Here is an 11,243-nt window from a genome sequence, read left to right on the forward strand (position 1 = left end):
ATCAGAACCCTGGTATTTCATATAGCAGTGTATAGGATGCTGGTATGGAGTAGATCAGGATGCTGGTATGAGGTATAGCAGTAATCAGGACACTGGTATGAGGTATGGTGGTGATCAGGATGCTGGTATAAGGTATGGCTGTGATCAGGATGCTGCTATAAGGTATGGCGTTGATCAGGACACTGGTATGGCATATGGCGGTGATCAGGACTCTGTTATGAGGTATGGCGGTGATCAGAATGCTGGTACAACGTATGACGATGATCAAGATGTTGGTATGAGGTATAGCGGGGTCACTGTGAACACTGGTGACACTGGGACAGATGACAGGGGGCGGGCTGTACTGTTAATTGGCATTACATTGTGGGCAGGCTCGCACTGGAGTCTGAGTGTGCATGCAGTGTGAAAGGCATGGTACACTCACAGGCTGCAGTAACAGTTCTCTATCCTCTCACAGCCTCTCTGTGAGAGGAGAGAGAACCAATATTTACTTTCGGTTTCCATGTGATCGCTGTGATTTGGCACAGCAATCACATGGTACAAGACCAATTTAATTGATCCTGTACTCTGTAATGAGATCTGCTGTGTCCGGTGGGCTATCACCGGGCTTGTGGGTGCATGCTCTGTGAGCCACGCACAAGCCTCTGATGTGGGGTAACGTGCAGGTACGTCAACCTTCATCAGTGCTGATCCTGTCCTGCCATTTATGTGCTATGGTAGACGGGAAGGTGTGTAGTGTACTAAGTGCAAAGATCATGGGTGGGTAACGTACATAGTGCAGGAATCAGGTGTGTAACGTGTATGTGAAGAGGTCAGAATTATATTCAACAGAGCACCCCCTGTAATTCTTTCTACCACCACCCTCTTATAGGGGCTGCTTTCTGCCTTAGTGGAGACCTCCCTGGGGAAAAGGAAAATGACTGTCACCAGCAGGAAAAAGGTAAGTATAAAGGCTTTTAAGCAACTGTGTTTCTTTCTGCACTACCTTGTGAATGAAGCGGGTTTATGCTTCCCTGTCCAGAAGCTGGTGTGCCCTAGGTATGGCCACAATATTCCATCAGAGAGAAATATCAGAAATCACAAGACCCCTTGGCCCCTATTTAACAGTCATGTGAAAATGTAACTACACCCCATGGAAATTGTTGATGCAAACAGTGCTTACTTAACCAAATGGCATAAATTTGACACTGTATATTTTTTTAATGATCTAAATTAACAAAAAAACAGATGTATCATATGAAACAGCAAGAGCACCCCTCATTTACCACCATTTTAAATCCATAAAATAAGAATCTGCTGTTCCATATTAGATGCCAAAGTTGAAGAACCTCCTCAGAGAGTATGCTGGTGGAACCTGTCTTATTTAAACATTAGATTATCCAGGGCAGGCCGCAGGGGTCTTGAATTAAAATTTACAGAGGACCGAATCTGATGTTTGCGCAATAACACATCACAGTCCCCCCTGTACATCAGTGTCTTCAACCTACCCTGCACATCACAGTCCGCTCTTTACATCAGCGTCCTCAGTCCCCCATTTACATTGACACCCACAGCAGTTCATAAGAACGGAGTGCGATTGTCATTTGGTGCGGGAAAACGCACAGGATTCGCTGCAAATCTTACATCGCATCGGTGTGAACCAGGATTTAATGTAAAAGGCCACGTCAGACAAAAGAAAGCAAACAACTTATCCAACTCTTGATTACCATTATTCTATTTATGGTAAACTCTCTTTGTTTTATACATTTTATTGAAAAAAAAATCTGTAATAAAAACAGATCTTGGAAAAAAATTCCTAAAAGTTCCACTTCAGATTCAAGATTACAGTCAATGAAGTGTTAAACCTTGTCGGGTTAAATAGTTACTAGAATCTATTCCTGTTGGATTTAAGATTAGATCACCCATTAAATTCTGACCCTGAGACCTGCTATTCTTTTTATTTGCAGTCTGAAAACATCCTTCTGTGTTAACAGTGGCCCTGCCCTGCTCATTTAGTCTGCCACTGAAAGCAACCTTCTTTGTACTACAGGCAATAGAAATGGCTGGGCTTTATTCTACCATCCTATGAAAGTAATGCTTTTATTTCCCAGGTGACAACTCTAAAAGCCATTACTGCTTCAATTATCTTAAGGCCGGGTTCAGATATGTGCGAATTGGGTGTGGTTTTCCCCCCGCATCCAAATCGTATGACATACAAATCTGCCCGGATCGCAATGGAGCTGATTCACACATGTCCGGGGCGGCCGCAGTCCGCATTCCAAAACGGTCCTGTGCGTGTTTGGTCCAGTTCAGTTGCAAAATCAGGCAAAAATTTGGACCTGATTCGCACCTGAACCAGTGAATAGGGACGCACCAGACCCCATGCTGCGAACTGTGGCCGCACATAAGTGAACCCGGCCTTAAAGGGTTTACAATGAATTTAGCAAAATGTGTCCTTCTTTCAGACCTCTGCAGGTATTACAGAAGGGTACAGCTGGACCCCAAACCCTTCAGAGCATACACAGCTGAGTTATCTGATAAGCGGGGGGTACAGTGCTGAGATTTCCAACAGGAAGAAATCTAAAGCTAAACAGACCGATATTAATTTGTGAGATAAATAAACTTTGCAAACAGTTATGTACCTGAAACTGCAAGAACTAGGGGTTGTGCAGGTGACATTTCTCCTATCTAAAGTTGTAACATATCATGAGCTAGCTAACAAAAGGTGGCACTCGGTGAATGGCAATATGGCAGGGGACCTGAACCTTTGGCTTTAATTCATGGCTCATTCAGACTATTTCTTGCATTAAATATGCATTATTGTGCATTGAGGCAGCCTATTATTTTTTAATTGCTTGCCAACACACGCAAAAAATTTCCCTTGACCCTCATTTTGTGATGCATGTGCATTGTGGTGTGCTGCAGTATGAATGTGTTGTCCACTACTGTTTTAATGCACCATGGTTACACTGCATCACAGTTTGTGCATTAGTGTGGGTTGCGGTAACATGCTGTAAAACACTGAACACCACAACACATATGTATCACCCTCTACCGTAGGTAGGTGCTAGAGTGAGGATTTTTGTAAGGGAAACTGCCAGTACAGGTAAATTTGGGCAGGCCTATGCTTTAGGCTAGGCCTGCTTGTTTTGATCTGAGGGGCAGGGAGTGGTTAGTGCAGCAGTGGGTGTGACCACCTGTGCTTTAGTCCTGAGGCGTCCCCTGCTTCCAGGAAGAATGATCTGGAAGAGGGGCAGGGCCTAGGACTGGAGTGACAGGCAGCTCATGTGAAGAGCTCTGACCAATACCCAACTGGAATTGGCAGGGGGCAGGCCTCCCATATAAGCTGGGGTAACAGCCCACGGGAGGGGGAGTACTAGGCAGCAGCAGGGGCACCATCCCCATCTGGGGGGGGGGGTGGGGTGTGAGGCCTAGTGGAGGAGCCCTGAGGAGCTGGGAGGGAGCTTCATCTTTACACGGTCATGAATGAAGTGTTCTGGAACTGGAGAAGGGGCTGGAGAAGCTGCCGGAACGTATGCCCAGATAAAGCCCTCCATCATGGATTTGGGGAGTGAGAAGGTCGGTGAGTGGACCACAGTGGAGTTCTGGATGATGAGGCATGCCAGGGAGCTAGGTGCGAGGCCAGAGGAGAGACTGCGGGGAGAGTGTCAAATCACTGCAGCCTGAGGGCGCAGGATTTGCAGGCCGGACTAGCTGGGAGCAGTAGTTCACCAATCAGCACATGCTACTAAATTACTAGGCCACCGGGGAGAGGTACTACAGACCTCTGGCCTATTAACAGTGCAACCAATTCTAGCCAGCAACTGAGACTGTTCAGAGTGGTCTCTTTTGTCAAAAGAGGATGATGTGACAGGAAGAGTAATGATCTACAGTGGAAGTTTGTGCAGGAGGGTGGAAGTCCTGAGAGCAACAGTCTGCAGGAGATACGCAGAGGAGGAGAAATAGTCTGCATGGTGTTATGCAAGGGAAGCACCTGTAGATGTGTACATCAGTACTTCACCGCTCAACCTTTTGTTATAATTCTTAATTATGATGGCAAAGCAATTGTTCTATTGGCATCCCATATTTCCTTTCCCCCAACCAAATTATATTCCCAATAAACAAAACAAAAGCAAAATGACTGTTCATTGTCTCAGAAGTGATAGATGGAGGTTTGGCAGCAGGGTGACATGGTGGATGTTAGTTACTAGTAGCAACTAAGTGCTACACATACAGTAAGTGTGAATGGGTCCTCAGTTTTTCAGAGCTGTGTTCAGGTTTTAAAAGAAATAACCCCACTGTGTCCTCCTAGTTTCGACTCCCAAGTTGAAGTTTCATAAGAGCTCTCTTTAGATCTCATTTTGATTTTGGGTACCATTTATACCTATACAGTCTGATGTGTTGTGTTAAAAATCTGACATGCATTTTTTCCTACGCAGTACACCACAGTGCACGGTAGTGCATTATCATGCATAGTGTTGTATTGGGTGCCAGTTGAAAAAAAGCATTTAAAAAAACGTATAGTACTGAAATGCATTAACACATGCATGGTGCATTGAAGTAATGCATGTGTGACCACTAACTAGTGTTGCCACCTGTCTGGGATTCACCCGGACAGTAAGGGTTTTGAATCATGTGTCTGGGTTCCAGTCTGCCTAAAACCTGGACACATTATACGGACAGAAATGTGGCTTGGAACAGGGCTTGACAGGAGGGCGACGGGGCACTATGCACGCCTATAGTGTATACAATAAAAAAAAGAGGCTGTATGCCGCTAAAATGTTCGGATTTGGCTAGAAGAAAATATGGCAACCCTAGTCACCACAACGCACCATATTGGAGAGGTGTAAATCATCCCTTAAAGCTTAGTTTTGCAAGGCTGCATCAAAAATGTAATTCCAGTTCTTTTTTTTTCCCCAGAGTGCAGCTCATCGGGTATTACTGAAAGACACATGAAGCTGGAATGAAAATAACATATGAATTTTGGATTTTATATAGCTAGTCATAGTTAATACACATATTTAAGGTTCCGGAAATAACAGAGATTTACAGTCAGACGTTATTGGTGACAGGGTGATTGAGGTTAAATTTGAAGATACTAATTTGCTGTAATGTTAAAAAGCTTCACCTTTATTGCTCAGCTATGTCTTTGACTAATTCCATCACTTTTTTAAACTCAGTTTACAAAATAAGTGTGTAGGTGAGTTCTTACGAGCGTCAGTTTATGGTACATTTTCCAATATTTAGAAAATACTACTTAGAACTATATTCCTAACCAACTATATATTGATTAAACAAAATGGACCCCTCTATGTATATACAAACTAGCTTTTAGCAGCATACAATAAAGTAGCCTTCAGCAAATATCCCACCTTTAAAGTGCACCTGTAGTTTTGGAGAAAGTGTTATCCTGTATAGGTGGTCTGTAAGAAAAGTTAGCCCAACAAGCCCCAATTCATTAAAAACATGAAGTTGTTTTGGAGTTTGGTACACAAAATGACATTATCAGACGAATGATCATCCGTTTTTGGTATATCGAAAATGAAGAGTTTACTAAAGTGACGAAATTTCTCGTACGACAGAATAAAAGTTCAGACGTGATATATTGTGTTGTAGTGTATTTGTATTGTTTGTATTCGACAACTGTACTGATTAAATGAAAATCGTACGATCTGATATCGCACAATTTTTTTTTCATGCTTGTCCCATCAGATAATTTAGCATGAATTGTCGTGATTGTTGAAAAGAACAACAGCATGGTTGTTAATAAACTGACACTACTGTATGCATTATACCTATCTATCTAGCAGGTGGCACTGTAGTGTGTATCTATGGTAATGTAATCAGAGGAAGTGTTATCTCTCTCTGTGTATGTAGTTGTATCCTCCTTGTTCCTGTTCACTGATAAAGACATGCTGTAAGACATGTTCTGTAATCCTCCATAAAAGTAAAATATTCTCTGCATCCAAGAAGCTTACTACTCTGATATAATACTCTGTTGTGCAGAGTATTATATCAATACTCTGCACAACAGGTTATGGGCCCAGCACACCCAAGCACTGGAAAGAGAACTCTGAAACTCAATGAGTACAGTGAGTACTGTATAGAAGCTACTGAAAGATGGCAAGCAGTTCAGATGTGAAGTTTGCAATAGCAAAACTGAACAATGCCAATTACCAGCTGTGGAAGTTCAAGCTACAAATGTTTCTCAGCAAGGATGACTTATAGCAAGTGCTGAATGCAGACAGACCAACAAATGGAGAGAAGGAGGCAAAAGCCAGAAGCAAAAGCGACCATAAGCTTATTCGTAGAAGATGACCAGCTTATCCACATAAGAACAGAGAAAACGGCCAGAGGTATGTGGACTTCATTAAAAAAACTGCATTAGCATTCAAGCCTAAACAACAAGTTGTTTTTATTAAGAAAGCTATATAAGATGAGACTAGAAGAAGGCCAGCAAATGTGTAACCACGTGAAAGCTATGCTAGAGATCATAGAGCAGCTATGCACCATCGGAGAGGACATCAAAAGATAACCATACTGTTGCCCTGCTCCTCTGCAGCCTTCCAGAGACATATACTGCTCTTATTAACGCTTTAGAAACCCGACCCAAGCAGGAGCTGACACTGGAATATGTCAAAGGCATATTAATTGAATATGACAGAAGGAAAGAAAATACGCACCATGATGACAAAGCTCTTAAGATGTACAAAGGCACAAAGCACAACAAAGAAAGCAGAGCCTGTTTTTGCTGTAAAAGGACCGGTCACTTCAAAAAGGACTGTTCTATCTGGAAAGCTGAGCAGAGAAAGCTAAAGCTATCCACAAAAGAGTCAAAGCAGCCACAAAGGAAACTGCAGACATATCATGGAGTGGCACCTTTAAAGTGGCACAGAGCGGCAAGCTATGTTGCTGGTGCATAGACTCAGGAGTGACAAGCCACATGACTAGCGATGAGACCTTCTTCACAAACATTGATTACAGTGCAAAAGACAAAGTTTTCCTAGCAAACAGAAAAAGCATCACCACAGAAGGTAAAGGCCAGGGCTTCCTGAACTACATTACACCACAAGGCAAGCAGACTATCCTTGTAAAGAAAGTGCTGTATGTTCCAGAACTAGAAGGCAGCCTTCTATCAGTAAAAAGTCTTGCAAACAATGGTCTCACAGTCTCACCTTAGTTCCAGGCTGATGAATGCACAATTCACAATAATTAGCAATTCCTCGCAAAAGGAAAACTGGATGATCACCTATACAGGCTCATCACCACAGACCAGCAAGCCAATACAGTCTCTATTTGACATACACAACAAATATATTAATTTATGGCACAGGCGGCTGGTGCACAGAAGTCCAGAAGCTATACAGGACATTATAAAGAGAGGTTTATCAGAAGATTTGACAATAATGCCTTGCAAAGTGCTCATGAAATACAGGTGCTGTATTGAAGCAAAAGCTACACATGCTCCCCTCCCACGGGCATCTCAAAGAAAAACTACCCACCCCCTGCAGCTCATTCACAGTGATGTATGCGGTCCAATGAAAACTCCCACGTTAGGCAGGAACAGATATCTACCGACTTTCATTGATGATTATTCCAGGTACACAACTACTTATCTGATGAAACACAAGAATGAAACATCAGAGAAACTTCAAGAGTTCGTTGCCACTTCTAGCAACAAATTCCAACGGAAAACAGAAATAATACGCACCAACAATGGGGGAGAATACATAAGCAAAGAAGTGACCTCATACCTGAAGAGACAAGAAATAGTACAGCAGACAACCACTCCATACACTCCTGAACAAAACGTTGTAGCAGAAAGAAAAAATCGCACTCTTATAGAAATGGTCAGATGCATGTTGTCGGATGCCAGCCTACCTCAGAAGTACTGGGGAGAAGCAGTCATGACTGCAACCTACCTACAGAACAGACTACCCTGAAGAGCCATTAAAAGTACTCCATTCGAAATGTGGCATGGATCAAAGCCTAGCATAGGGCACATCAGAGTGTTTGGATGTAAAGCTTATGCCTATATTCCAAGTAAGAAGCGATACAAGTTGGAGAACAGAGCCATAGAGGGCATTCTAGTAGGCTACAGTGAACAAACTAAGGGTTACAGAATCCTACACCCAAAGACTGACAAAGTGACAATAAGCCATAGTGTTTATTTTGATGAAAGCCCATTACCAGAAACACAGATCCCTGAAAGCTGTGAAGTAAATATACTAAGCAAACCAGAAGAAAAGGTTGACCAAAGCGAACCTGTGCAGGAGTCAGAACAAGAGGTGGAACTCACAATGCCTAAACCAAGTTCCCCACCAGATCCTGCTGAACTGCCTGAAGTCAGAGGATCCACGATCGGACTACAAAGGGGATGCCACCCCGCAAGCTACACATACTTGCCAACTGTCCCGGATTTCCCGGGACATTCCCGGGACTTAGACGCCATTCCCGAATTTGTGGCGTCCCGGTAAATGTCCCGAGAAATCCGGTTCTTCACGAATTCGCATCTGCCGCCGCCGCTGCCACCGCTACCGCCGCTAGAGGTCCGCGGCCGCCATTTTTCTGTGGTTTAGGAAGACGACTGGGGAGAGACGGAGCTCCTGCGTCGCCGCCCACCCTCCGCCCCGCTCCACTTTGCCCCGCCTCGCCCCGCCTTCCCCCCGCCCCGCTCTGCCTCGCCCTGCCTACCCCCCGCCCCGATGCCAGTCTAAAATGGAAAGGGGCGGGGGTTCCAGCCATGCGGAGGACACCTCTGAGGTGGGGGGGCGCACCGCTGTGGGACTCCTGATGCAAGGGGTGCTCCATTGGGGACACCTGATGTGAGGGGGGGTCTGCCGGGGACACCTGATGTGAGGGGGGCTCCACTGGGGACACCTAATGTGAGGGGGGCTCCACAGGGGACACCTAATGTGAGGGGGGGCTCCACCGGGGACACCTAATGTGAGGGGGGCTCCACAGGGGACACCTAATGAGAGGGGGGGCTCCACCGGGGACACCTGATGTGAGGGGGGGCTCCACCGGGGACACCATTTGTGAGGGGGGGCTCCGCCGGGGACACCTGATGTGAGGGGGGCTCCGCTGGGGACTCCTGGTGTGAGGGGGGGCTCCACTGGGGACACCTGATGTGAGGGGGGCTCCGCCGGGGACACCTGATGTGAGGGGGGCTCCGCCAGGGACTCCTGGTGTGAGGGGGGGCTCTGCCAGGGACTCCTGATGTGAGGGGGGGCTCCGCCGGGAACACCTGATGTAAGGGGGAGCTCCACTGGGGACACCTGATGTGAGGGGGGCTCCACTGGGGACACCTGATGTGAGGGGGGCTCCACTGGGGACACCTGATGTGAGGGGGGCTCCACTGGGGACACCTGATGTGAGGGGGGCTCCGCCGGGAACACCTGATGTAAGGGGGAGCTCCACTGGGGACACCTGATGTGAGGGGGGGCTCCACTGGGGACACCTGATGTGAGGGGGGCTCCACTGGGGACACCTGATGTGAGGGGGGGCTCCGCCGGGGACACCTGATGTGAGGGGGGCTCCGCCGGGGACTCCTGGTGTGAGGGGGAGCTCCGCTGGGGACTCCTGGTGTGAGGGGGGCTCCGCTGGGGACATCTGATGTGAGGGGGGGCTCTGCCAGGGACACCTGATGTGAGGGGGGGCTCCGTCGGGGATACCTGATGTGAGGGGGGCTCCGCTGGGGACACGATGTGAGGGGGAGCTCCGCCGGGGACTCCTGGTGTGAGGGTGGGCTCCGCCGGGGACTCCTGGTGTGAGGGGGGCTCCGCTGGGGACTCCTGGTGTGAGGGGGGGCTCCGCCGGGGACTCCTGGTGTGAGGGGGCTCCGCTGGGGACTCCTGGTGTGAGGGGGGCTCCGCTGGGGACATCTGATGTAAGGGGGGCTCCGCTGGGGGCACCTGATGCAAGGACGAACTCTGCTGGGACATCTGACGCAAGGACGGACGGCTGGTGGCAGGCGACGTGGCAGGTGACACGCTCAGGGATCCCACTGATTCTGCATTATGGTGAGTTGAATGATTTCATTTTATATTTTTATATTAATAATAGAAATAATGCACTTCAATCATCCTGACACCATAACAACCATGGTGCCGGGATGATTGAAGTGCTAACACCAAGTGTTTGGAGTATCTTTATTTGCTGATTGTTAAACTTTCTAGAATACACACATTTTTATTGTTTAGGATCTGGGGCTGCTGTCCCGTCATTTCCCTCTCCCCCTCTCCCCCTTTCCCCCCCTTTCCCCCTCTCCCCCTCTCCCCCTCTCCATCCCTCCCCCTCTCCATCCCTCTCCATCCCTCATTCATCTCAGACTCTAACCACACCCTCTTGAGCCACGCCCATTTAAGCCATGCCCACTATGACGCGTAAACCACACCCATTTTTCGTTCGCACGCCGCATTTGTACGTTTTCCATAAGCCACACCTACAAACGAATGCCCCGCCCACTAATTATTGTACGGCTCCGCCTACAGCCACAAAAGTGTCCCACATTTTTTTTTTTACAATGTTGGCAACTATGCATACACTGTCAAAACACAGAGCATACTTGAACCAACATCCTGGGAAGACATAGAAAAACTGCCAAAATGTGAAGCCAATAAACGGAGAAAGGCAGCAGAAGAAGAATTAAAGTCACTTCAAGAAAATAAAACCTGAACACTCACAGAGCTCCCTCCTAACCGCAAAACTATAGGAAGTAAGTGGACTTTAAAAGTAAAGCCAGACGCAGAAGGGAATATCCACAAATACAAAGCCAGACTAGTTGCCAAGGGTTATGAAATTCGGTGAAAATTATGTTGAGACATTCGCTCCCATCGTAAAACACTCCATCATCAGAGTGCTTTTTAGGGTTGCAGCTGGGAAGGGCATGCAAGTGAAACACCTAGATGTTAAAACTGCTTTCCTATATGTTTCCTACATTAAGGAAGACCTCTACATGGAGCAACCACCAGGGTTTGAGCAAGGAGACAAGCTCGTATGTAAACTTCAGAAAAGCATCTATGGTCTTTAGCAATCTGCAAGGATGTGGAATGAGAAAGTGAATGAAGTACTTACCAGAGAGGAATCTCTAGAAGTAAAGCATAAAGTTAAAAATTCAGGTGCAAGAATTGCATGCCAGGAACAAAAGCTAGTTCAGGTGGAATTACAGCACTGGGAATTAGTCTTTGGGTTGAGGTGGAATAAAGGGCTGTGTAAAGCACTTCAGGCTGCTTTGAAGGAGCAGTGAGCTCCGAGAGCATAGC

Source organism: Aquarana catesbeiana, linkage group LG02, assembly GCF_042186555.1.
Source record: "Aquarana catesbeiana isolate 2022-GZ linkage group LG02, ASM4218655v1, whole genome shotgun sequence".
Classification (NCBI taxonomy): domain Eukaryota; kingdom Metazoa; phylum Chordata; class Amphibia; order Anura; family Ranidae; genus Aquarana; species Aquarana catesbeiana.